At 37.0% G+C, this 12,024-nt stretch overlaps 1 protein-coding gene across 3 annotated transcripts in view; it reads left to right on the top strand.

Moving 5' to 3' along the window:
- Window positions 1–12,024, top strand: part of MDGA2 (MAM domain containing glycosylphosphatidylinositol anchor 2) — an 863,364-nt gene that overhangs the window by 439,309 nt on the left and 412,031 nt on the right. The window lies entirely within an intron of this gene.

Genomic DNA, 12,024 nt, shown 5'->3' with positions numbered 1-12,024 from the left:
TTCCTGACCTTTTGATCCAACCACTTTGGCCTCCCAAAATGCTAGGATTACAGGCGAGAGCCACCATGCCTGGCTGGTAGCTGTACTTTTAATGACAATAACAACAATCTAAGACTTGTATAATAGTTTCTTCATCTCCTGTATATCAATGTTCAGGTTGCGGTATATATACTTCAGGGGTAGTGAGTTATAGTAGATGAAGTCAAGTGTTCCTTTTATTTATGTACTAAATATAATAAAGTGCTTACACTGTAATAGGATAGTTCTAACTTTTGAGGATATAACAGGGCATGAGTCTAACTTCTTATGAGGCTTACATTTTGGTGGAGAACGCAATGAATACAGACACTGTTATATTTCTGAGACCTGAATGATAAGAAAGAACTTATCCATGTGAAGATTTTCGTGAAATTTATGAGGCAGGAGGTAACAGGGAAATTTTCCAGGTAGATGGAAGAGTAGGTGGAAAAGCCCTGAAGCAAGGACTGGAATGAAGAATTCTAGGATAAAAAACCAAACATATATGAAAATCAAGTTTCTGTAGGCATTTTAAACCTCCACAACAGACAAGAGTAGTGGGAAGCTATTAGAGACTTTTAAGCCAGGATATAATTAATGTATTTTGACTTATATTTACACATTATTTTTTATTTTATAAGAACACTAGATCACAGGGGAAGAAAGAATGAAAGCAAATTAATCCAGTAAGAAGTGACTGATATATTTCAGGTGAAATAATAATAATGGCCTAGATTATAGTGGTACCATTGAGATGCAGCCCTTCCGAGATCCTTATGGTGAAGACATAGACCCCATCTTTCAGTGGAAAAGGGCAAAGGAATTTGTGCCTATGCTTTAAAATTGCCACAATGTCTTAAATTCTTCTTCTTCTTTCTTTTTTTAAATAAAAAGACACGAATGTATATAGAAAACTTAGTCTCTTTAGGCTGCCACGACAAAAACCATAAAATAGGTGGTTTATAAACAACAGAAATTTATTTCTCACAGTGCTGGAAGACCTGGTGTCTGGTGAGGCCCCACTGTCCTCTCACGTGGTAAAAGAAGAGAACTCCATCCCTTCAGTCCCTTCTATGAATTCTAATCCCATTCCTGAGGACTCTACCCACATGACCCAATGAATCTCTCAAACGCCTTACCTTCTAATACTATCACGTTGGGAATTACGTTTATACATATGACCTTTGGGGGCACATACACATTCAGTCCATAGTAAAGAGTGTATTAATTCATTAAATTGTAAATAAGTAGACAAATAAGTAAATAAAACAACTTTAAAAATACAGTGTAATCCAGAATTTACCAGTGGCAGTCTTGCTCCCTGAAGCCAGCTTGGATTGCCCCATGTAGTCTGTTGCAAGTTTAGTATTCTACTCCCTGAAAGTTCCAGTAAACTGTTCTGGCTTCAGTAGTAAAGTATTCCCATAGAGGGCCCCATGCTGGTGTTGCATCCTTTTCTACAGTCCAAGGGTAGGAATACATTGACTCAGTGTCTAATCTGATGTCAAGTTACACTACAGATACAATGAATTAAGACCTTTCCCACACCCTAGAATTTCCTTCATAATCCCATATCTCTACCCATGTTATTCTGATGCTTTTAAAAGCATTTCTTTAGGACTTGTGCATACAATCATAATAGGCTGTGAGTGTCCTCTTTTAGCTTTTCAATAGTGTAAAGGTCTGTTTCCCTGTCATGGAAGTGACAGGTTATAGATGCATGGTCTCCCTTTACCTTTTCTAGTTATCAACTCTTTATAGACAGGATCTGCTACACAAAAGAAATACAAAGAAGAATCTTGTGAACTTTTTTTGTTTCAGTAAATAAGTGAAATAAGTGTCTTACTCCTCAGGACTTAAACTTATTTTTGCATTACTGTTTACAGAAAAATCTAAATCTGTTTCTCTAAAAAATAAGGTAGCCTAAAGGTATTCTCTGTCTTGTCCTAACAATAAACTCTGAAGAAGGTAAAGAGGCCATAAGAATTGTTGTCAAACATGAGTCTGGGCATGGAGTTCATGCCTGTAATCTTAGCACTTTGGGAGGTTGACGTGGGTGGATTTCTTAAGCCCAGGAGTTCAAGACTAGCCACATGGCAAAACTGCATCTCTTTAAAAAATATGAAATTTAACTGGGTGTAGTCTCAGCTATTCGGGAGACTGAGGTAGGAGGATTGCTTGAGCTCCATGGTGGAGGCTATAGTGAGCTGTGATTGTGCCATTGTATTTCAGCCTGGATGACAGAGCAAGATTTTGTTGAAATAAAGACAGAAAGAGAGAGACAAAGAGGAAGGAGGGAGGGAGAGAGGAAGGAAGGAAGGAGAGAGAAAAAGAAAAAAAAAAGGGAAGGAAGGAAAGAAGGAAGAAATAAGGAAGGGAGGGAGGGAAGGAAAAGAAAAGAAATAAAAAACTGAAACATAAATTTACTTTTGGTTTTCAGGCAATGGTAATATCACCAAATATACTAATTATTTCTCAGTTCTTATAGCAGCATTAATTGAAAATATTTTTCCAAATAATCTATTAGAGAAATAAAAAATTTAAAATTACTTTGATAAACCTAATACTATATTGCCTTTAAGCAAACTTTTTCTTTTCTAGACACTAATAAGATTTACAATTATCTGATGCTCAGAAATTATATTAAAAAATAAAGCAAACCAAGCTGAACAAAAATAAACAAAACCCAGACAATGTAGTTTGCATGGGCCAGATACAATGGCTCACACCTGTAATCCCAGAACTTTGGGAGGCCGAGGCGGGTGGATCGCAAGGCCAAGAGATTGAGACCATCCTGGCCAACATGGTGAAACCCACTCTCTACTAAAAAATACCAAAATTAGCTGGACATGGTGGCACGTGCCTGTAGTCCCAGCTGCTCGGGAGGCTGAGACAGGAGAATTGCTTGAACCCAGGAGGCGGAGGTTGCGGTGAGCCCAGATTGTACCACCGCACTCCAGCCTGGCACCGGGCGACAGATGAGACTCTGTCTCAAAAAACAAAACAAAACAAAAATAGTTTGCAGGCTGCCAACCATCTGCCAATCTTAAGACTTCTTTTATAGCTATAACACTGTGTAAGTTCAATTAGATATTAAAGATTTGTCATATAACTTTAAAAGCTATAATTTTATATTTAGCTTCTTTGTTGTGTCTCAGTCATTACCTTGTGGCTACTATCTAGCTATAATTTTCTGCAAATTCACAGAAAAAAGTATCTTCTTTCCTTAATGTATTTTCCTAAACTTTGTAACATTATATAAGATGTGAAAAGAGGTGTGCTTTTTACATTTTAATTTTATTTTTCTATTATTCCATCTGATGTTTCTCTATTATTTTGTAAAATAAATTCATCCTTTTTACTCTCTTACTCCTTGTATAATATATATATATATATATTTTTTTTTTTCACTTATTTAAAAATACCATTTGACCTGCCAATCCCATTACAGGATATATAACCAAAGGATTATAAATCATTCTACTATAAAGATACATGGCACACGTATGTTTATTGCAGCACTGTTCATAATAGCAAAGACTTGGAACCAACCCAAATGCCCATCAATGATAGACTGGATAAAGAAAATGTGGTGCATATACACCATGGAATACCATGCAGCTATAAAAATGGATGAGTTCATGTCCTTTGCAGGGAGATGGATGAAGCTGGAAGACCATCATTCTCAGCAAGCTAACACAGGAACAGAAAACCAAACACCACATGTTTTCACTCATAAATGGGAGTTGAACAATGAGAACACATGGACACAGGGAGGGGAACATCACACACCATGGCTTGTTAGGGGGTGGGGAACAAGGGGAGGGACAGCATTAGGAGAAATACCTAGTGTAGATGATGGGTTGCTGGGTGCAGCAAACCACCACGGCATGTATATACTTATGTAACAAACCTGCACGTTCTGCACATGTACCCCAGAACTTAAAGTATAATAATAATAAAACAAAACAAATATGTACTCGTGTTAAAAATCTGAAACTATTTCGGGCACGGTGGCTCACGCCTGTAATCGCAGCACTTTGGGAGGCTGAGGTGGACGGATCATTTGAAGTCAGGAGTTCGAGACCAGCCTGGCCAACATGGTGAAACGCCATCTCTACTAAAATTACAAAATTAGCAGGCGTGGTGACAGGTGCCTGTAGTTCCAGCTACTGAGGGGGCTGAGGCAGGAGAATTGCTTGAACCTAGGAGACGGAGGTTACAGTGAGCCAAGATCGCACCACTGCACTCCAGCCAGGGTGACAGAGTGAGATCCTGTCTTGAAAAAAAAGAAAATCTGAAACTATACCAGCACTGTGGGAAATACACACCTGTTTAGTTTTGTCTCCGTGCCTGGAGGAGTTCCACAGCTGGCTCCTTGGTTTAAATACTACCTTTATCCCAAAGATGCAAGGTCAGCAGATGCAGCAAGTTCCTGGAAGGTTTAAATTTTCCTTATTTCCAAAATGGTCCTGATGCTAAAAACACTGGTTAAGATAAAGCCTGAAGTGTAGCCTTAACATCACATGGTAGAAAGTAACTTTTAGTCAAGAAAGACGCATCAGCAACAGAAAAATGTTTACAATGCCCATTTGATAACTGACGATGCCACAATATAGCAGTAACTTCTTGTTTCGGTCATAGGCATCGGGTAGATTATGGGGAATCTTTCCATTCCTCAAACCCAGGACTGCAGCCTCACCCTCTGCTACCTATTATACTCCTACGATCATCATTTGGCTTTCTGTTGATATGTCCGCGCGCGCACGTGTGTGTGTGTGTGTGTGTGTGTGTGTGTGTGTGTGTGTGTGTGTTTCATTACTTGCTTCAGAAATCATGGGTTTTAGTTCTTTCCTGTTACATTTTTTCTTATTTCCTTTGGAAACCTTAATACATCTTTAAATACACCTTTTATTTAAAAAATAAAGGAAGAAGTCAAGGTTCTTGCAGTTTGCTGACCTTGTTACTAGTCGTCATTTCCAGGGAAAGTACTTTTCCTTTCAGGGTGAGAGATAGTAACTGACTTTTTCCATACTTATCTGGATGAACCTCAGGAGTCATCTAGCTTAACCTCCTATACCGGTCAGCAGTTTCTTCTAACAGTTCACTGTAGGTATGCATACAGTACCTGTTCTAATATATTAGCATTTGAGTTGCATGAGAAGAGTTTGTGAAATTTCAGCCTTCTGGAGGGTCTTGAAGTTGGTTTCTATGTATCTTTCATAGCGGCCTTCAAATGCCTCTTTTTTTCTACCAATGTTTATGATGTTAGAAATGGGTGTGAAATGACTAGATCGGGATCCTGGGAAGGACTGATTAATTTTGGGCTGGCTGTTAATGGGAACAAACTGAAAAGTTGGACTTAGCAGTTACTGGAGATAAAGCTGTGCTTTGCACATAATTGGTGCTCAAAGCATATTTGTAAAGTAAATGAGCAGAAAGGAAATATAAAATCAAATTGTTGATTAGCATAAACATCAAGTTAATGTTTGGAGTGGACTGTCAAGTGAAGAGCATCAGGCAGCGTAGTGTAGGAAGTGAACTTGGAGAAAACGGGCCTCTGAGCCAAAGAAACTCTCTGTGAAGCTCAGCTTCACTAATCATTAGCTCTATGTGACTCTGAGCAAGAAACTTTGTTTCCTTACCTTAGTTTCTATATCTGCAAAATAGAGGCGGTAATGACAACCACTTCGTAGAATTGTTGTATTAAATAAGTTAATGTTCATAAAACTATTTTTTAAAATGCTTGAATGGAGAGCTCTGTAAGTGATTACCTTTATTTCCTTAGGCAAATGGTTGCCAATACGAATAGGATATTGCCATATTTGAGTGAACTTTCAACTAGGTAAAGAATGATTTTAACATTTTATGTATTTTTAAATATTAGAAATAATAAATTTGAAATCCTGTATGCTTACAAAAAATACTACTGCTGTGTACCATGGACCTACAGTTTTACAACTTTTTTTTTTTTCACTTAAAATATGTCTTGCACAATTTTCTGTGTCAGAACATATAAAATTTTATCTTCTTTCATAGTCGTTTACAGTTAGAAAGGAAATTTGAAGTCTTTTATTCTATCCTTCTACCTCCATATAATGAATTAATTGTGCAGTTGAGCTTTGAAGAACCCAGTGGGTAGGGGCACTGAAGCCTACACAGTTGAAAATCCATGTACAATTTTTGACTTCACCAAAACTTACCTACTTATAGCTTACTGTTGACCAGAAGCCCTACCAGTAACGTAAATTGTCCGTTAACACATATTTTGTATGTTGTACATGTTACATCCAATAAAGTAAGCTAAAGAAAAGAAACTGTTATTAAGAAAAACCATAAGGCCAAGGCAGGAGGATTGTTGGAGCTCAGGAGTTCGAAACCATCACAGGGACACCTCATCTCTATATAAAAAAAATAAATAAATAAATTAGTGAGGCATGATGGCATGTGTCTGTAGTCTCAGCTACTCAGGAGACTTGAGTTGGGAGGATTCCTTAAGCCTGGGAGATCGAGGCTGCAGTAAGCCGTGTTTGCATCACTGCACTCCACCCTGGGTGACAGAATGAGACTCTGTCTCAAAAACAAACAAATGAAAAAAAAATGAGGCTAGGCGTGGTGGCTCACACGTATAATCTCAGCGGTGGGTCACAAGGTCAGGAGTTTGAGGTCATCCTGGCCAACATGGTGAAATCCCGTCTATACTAAAAATACAAACATTAGCTAGGTGTGGTGGCAAACCTGTAATCCCAGCTACTCGGGAAGCTGAGGCAGGAGAATCGCTTGAACTAGGCTGGTGGAGGTTGTAAGTGAGCCGAGATCGCACCACTACACTCCTGCCTGAAGGACAGAGCAAGACTTCATCTCAAAAAGAAAGAAAGAAAGAAAAAGAAATGGAAAGTAAGTTAGGCAGAAGAGAAAATATGTTTACTATTTATTAAGTGGAAGTGAATAATCGTAATGGTCTTTATCCTTGTTTTATCATTGAGTAGACTGAGAAGGAAGAGAAGAGGAGGGCTTGGTCTTGCTGTCTCAGGGATGGAAGAGAGAGAAGAAAATTCACATAAATGGTCCTGTTCATTTCATATCGTGTTGTTCAAGGGTCAACTTGAAAGGACTTAAACTTTTTTCAAATTATTTCTAATAATATGCAATTCTATTGCATGTTCCATAATTAATACCTGGTTATTTTGCTGTTGTTTAAAGTGACTATCCCCCAACCCTAGAAAAAGAGAAAATACTTCTTGTTATTAATAAAACTCCAAGCCTAAACCTACGCAATCACCTGAAATATTGCACACAGATCAGTAAGTAAATAATCTTTTAACATCCGGTTAAAAATAATGGATTGAACATGTTCATTAAGACCATGATGTTATAAAGTTGTAAAAATGACAACTGGAATGGGAAAAGAGACATTAGCAAACAAATTGTTGGAAGATAAACAGCAGCTGGTGAGCAGAAAGGGGGAAATGAGACTGAATTTAAAGCCAGCATTGTTAAAACAGAGAAGAAATATAATTTACATCACAGAATCCCTCCTTTCCACCAACAAATATTTAGTAACTTGACACATCAGATAATCTCTGGAAGTGGGGAAGATGGCAGCAGGACTAAATAACAGGAAGAAATGGTTGAAAGTCTGTTTAAACAGCACTTAAGATGCTTAAGAAGCAGTTAGCTTTGATCTACTCTCTTTTATACCTTGATAGAAAATGAAGTTTTGATATTCTAGAAATAGTAAGTGAGATGTTCTCTGCCAAGATTCTAAGTTAAAATACATTGAGAGAGTGAAGATTTACATAGTGGAGTTGAGGTGCTCTGTACTCTGCCTTGACCTCCTGTCACCTCATACTCAGGATGCTGAAAACAATGCATACATCCTCCAGGCATAAAACTGGAAGATACTTTTTCAGGAATGCATGGGAAGAGGAATCCTGAGTGTACTGATACCAGAGATCCCCAATCAACTGGCCCAGTAGATCATCATATAATGAAGACTACAGTTAACACATCCCACCCACCAGCATGAATTTCCAACCAGCTTTTTTGCATTTTACTCTTAAATATTAGTAAACAGCTATGGATCACAACATATTTGTGGATAACATGTTAAATAAAAGATGGAAGGAAAAATAACAAAACCGTAATGAAAGAAACAGACACTAAGTGGGGGGTGAGGATCTCTGCAAAACTGTTTATTAGTAATCTCTTAAAGTAATAAAAAAATTACATTCATGAAACAGGAATAGTTTGCTATTAAAAATAATTATCAAACTGAAATGAGCTTTAACAGTTAAAGACTGGATAGTTATGAGAGAAATCTCAATAGGAGGTTTGAAAATTAAAAAAAAATCTTTCAGAAAGGAGAGCCAACAGATAATGAAATAGGAATTAGAAGACCAAAATAAATATTCCAGGAAGTCCACCATTTAAATAATATGAGTCCCAGAAAAACACAGAGAGTGAAAAATGGAAAGTAATTATCAAATAATTAAGAAAATTCTCAGAACACAAGGAGTGAGCGTAGAAGGGAAGTAAATGGAAAGGAGTCTCCGTGATGACGGTGAAGGGGTATTCTGAGATGACAGCTGCAGGGCAGAGTCGGAAGGCAGCCTACCCAGGTTGAAAGGGTAGAAGCTGTGGGCAGGATTTCCTCAATAAGAGGAAGTGAAAGAAATACGTAATGTATTTGTATAAAGGGAGACAGGTAATCTCTCAGACAGGCAAGAATGCATTAATGATAACTGTATAAAAAGAGATCAGGTCGAGATGGTGACACATGTCTATAGTCCCAACTACTCAGGAGGTTGAGGCAGGAGGATCACTTTAGGCCAGGAGTTTGAGGCTGCAGTCATCTGTGATTGTGCCACTGCCCTCCAGTCTGGGCAACAGAGTGAGACCTCAGGTCTAAAAAAATTTTTTAAATAAAATAAACAAAAGGGATCAGACAATTGAAAGCACCATTATTTACTTCAAGGAAAACCAAAAGTGCCTAAAGAATAGAAAAATTACACAGTATTCTATATAGCTATGTCTCAGCAGTGAATAGTATTCAAAGAATTGTGATACTATAAACAGTGAGTATTGATTAAACAAAAACTATGATATACTATATTTGAGAATATAGGTTGATATGAACTGTGTTGTATGTGTGAATCTGTGTGTCTTTGTGGTGGAAGTAGAGAGGCTGAGTAATGTAGGAGAGCTCATTATTCATCTTCCAGAATAGAAAGCCAACACATAATGTCCCAAACCAAAAAGCATAGAAGAAATAATTAAATATATTATTCCAATTTGTGGAAGTACACACACACACACACACACACACACACACACACACACACACACACATATGTATGTATATGCTAAAAGTTGAAGTTATTCCCTCAGGAAGCAGAAAATCTGTTCACACAGCTTTGGGTAGTGTTTAAATTTTAGAAACAAATCCCTTAAAATTGTTTGATGCTAATGTATAGTGTATAATTTTGATTTAAAAATTGCAGGGGTGATATGGTTAAGTTTTGTATCCCCACCCAAATCTCATCTTGAATTATAATCCCTATAATCCTCATGAATCTAGGGAGAGACCAAGTGGAAGTAATTGAATCTTGGGAGCAGTTTCCCCCATGCTGTCCTTGTGATAGTGAGTGAGTTCTCATGAGATCTCATGGTTTTATAAGTGTTTGGTAGTTCCTCCTGCTTTCACTGTCCTCCCACCGCTGTGTGAAGAAGGTGCTTGCTTCTTTGCCTTCCAACATGATTGTAATTTTCCTGAGGCCTCCCCAGCCTGTGGGACTGAGTCAATCAAGCCTCTTTCCGTTATAAATTACTCAGTTTGGGGCAGTTTTTTATAGCAGTATGAAAATGAACGAATATAAAGGGGAATGGTGGAGATTTTTTACAACTTTATACTTGTGGTTTCCTCATAACCAGATTTTAAAAATAAAATTCTAGAGAAAAAAAATTTCAAAAGATCTGTTTTATTTGTAAAAATCAGCCTTCTATTCTATTCTATTATTCAGGAATTTGAAAAGAAAATGCCATTAGAAAAGACTGTGAGAATTCTGTATCATTAACTTTACCCCTGTATGCCCAGTAGTGATTTATTTAAGAAGTGAGGCTGAGGGTCTCAAATATCTTTTTATAATGGGTAGGAAGAGGCCTGGCACCAATGAGGTAATAGTTTACCTAGCAACCCAATTTCACCTTGAAATGCAAACAAGAGGAGGGAAGCATGGAAAGTAAATACAATTATATTAAATTTAACATTGGTTTAAGCACAATGAAGTTGTCTATTAAATACATCAATAAATCTGAGACTGCCAATAAAAAAATGCTTTGTAAATATTCCCAGCTAAGTATTGATATCTTGCAGTTATTTTTTTCTTCTGTTCCCTATCCTCACCTTAATGACAGAGAATATTTTTGTTTATTCCATTTTTATCATGATGTAATATGATTTCTAAGAGACCAAGGGAACAAAATACTGTTTTGGGATATGTGTATAAAGTATACAGACACCGAACTCACATTTTCAATAACCTTTTCACAGGATAGCATCTTCTACACCTTCAATCACGATGTCATGTCATTGAAAAATAGAAGCTGGTCTGAGTGCTATAACCTGGACATATTGTATATGTTTGCCATAAAGGCTGACTCTATTTTGTGAAAGTTTTAGAAATCAGTATTGACATAGATAAAAGAGTCAAATGAAAATGATATAAGCAAAATTAATTTCAAAGAATTAAGACAAGTATATTTGTAAGATTCTTCCTGTGGAAAATTATAGAGTATTCTAGTAGATGTGGCCAAAAAAATATGTTAGACACTGGAGGCCAGAGATAGGCCTTCAAATAGCTAAGAAGTTCTAGTAGAAAAGACAGGTATATAAATAAAAATTGCAAGAGTATAAAATTGGATACATAGGGCCTTAATAACTTAATTCCAGAGGGCACATAACATATACTGAAAATACATTGCTTTAGGGCAAATAGAATTTTATTTAAATACATTAAAATTAATTGACTTTCATCTTCTCTATAATAATACTTTGGGTATTATTCATTTGTTAAGCCAATATATTACAGTTTTGCAGGAAGTGTTTAAGAGCCTACTATGTGTCAGGCACTCTGCTAACTGTTGGAGATAAAATAATTAGCAAACCATAAATTTGTCCCCTCAGAAGCAGAATTTCCTGCAAGAGAGAGCTAAATAAAGAAGCAATTATCAAGCCTGCTAAATTCCATCAAGGGAAAATCATCAGAGGTAGGAATAGATTCTCTATAGATGATAAATTTTAGAATTATCAAGTTAGAAAAATTGCAGTGGTCATCTAATTTTTTACACACCCATAAAGTAAGACCCAGAATGATGGTGTAGCTATAGGCAGAGGTGAAAAAATCACATGTATGTCCTGTCATCATTGGTCTCCAGTCGCCACTTGAAATTGTTGGAGTGTTTGGTTTCATGAGTTCAATACCCTCTATGCAAGGCAATATTTTAATCAAATCATTGAATAACTATATAATTATAGAAAAGCAGAACTGCTAGTGTGTATGTGGGGTTCGGGGTATTACAGTCTGTATGAACAATTATTCTAGATGAAATAATAGCAATCTTCATAGATTATTAGGATAAGACACTTAGTAGGTTTTATTTAGTGCCGGGGAAACAGAAAAGATACTAAGGAAAATAAAAACAATATCTATTCTCATTTTCTATGCACCATCTCACTTTTTTCTTCACAATCGCCTTCTATGTTGGGTAAACTTGTCTCTATTTTACTTATGTGGAAATGAAGTTCTAGAAAAAAGAGCACCTTCTTCAGGATCACAAAGCAATTTCATGGTAAAGAATGGGTTCCGGCCGGGCGCGGTGGCTCAAGCCTGTAATCCCAGCACTTTGGGAGGCCGAGGCGGGTGGATCACGAGGTCAAGAGATCGAGACCATCCTGGTCAACATGGTGAAACCCCGTCTCTACTAAAAATACAAAAAATTAGCTGG

This window comes from Sapajus apella, unplaced genomic scaffold (genome assembly GCF_009761245.1).
Source record: "Sapajus apella isolate SASKATOON/1434 unplaced genomic scaffold, GSC_monkey_1.0 scaffold55, whole genome shotgun sequence".
NCBI classification, from domain to species: Eukaryota; Metazoa; Chordata; class Mammalia; order Primates; family Cebidae; genus Sapajus; species Sapajus apella.
This window is presented reverse-complemented; position numbering and strand designations above follow the sequence as displayed.